Source organism: Pterocles gutturalis, unplaced genomic scaffold (assembly GCF_000699245.1).
Source record: "Pterocles gutturalis isolate BGI_N339 unplaced genomic scaffold, ASM69924v1 scaffold21874, whole genome shotgun sequence".
NCBI lineage: Eukaryota > Metazoa > Chordata > Aves > Pterocliformes > Pteroclidae > Pterocles > Pterocles gutturalis.
The window spans coordinates 110,249-110,669 of record NW_010133824.1 but is presented as its reverse complement, the minus strand read 5'-3'; positions in this window follow the sequence as shown (position 1 = coordinate 110,669).

The following is a 421-nucleotide window of genomic DNA, read 5'->3' as shown; positions in this document are numbered from 1 at the left end:
TAAAACCTCTTTTTCAAAGCCCCTAATTTTAGCCAGCCGGTGCAGCATCCAGCTGTGCATCATCCAGGTGCCCCGATGCGCAGGGACAGCAGTGCTTCTGCCCCCTTGCTTGGGCAAACCGGGTGCAAAAGGGTTTTTTTTTTTTTTTTTCTGCCGGGGGCAGAGGGAGCGGGAGGCACGTTTTCTGACAGCGCCAGGGTTAAGGAAGCGCCGGCGATGGGACCAAGCAGCCAGCTCCGGCCAGCCCGCGGTGTTTGGGTTGTCCGGGTGCCCGCCATGGTTTCACCATGCGCACCGTCTGACAGATGACCTATTGAAATAATTTCGGAGCAGTACTGGGGTTGCCAGGACAACCAGTGCTCCCCAGGCTGGCGCGGGGCCGTGTGACGGCCGCCTTGACGTCCGCTGGGGGCCGAGCCTG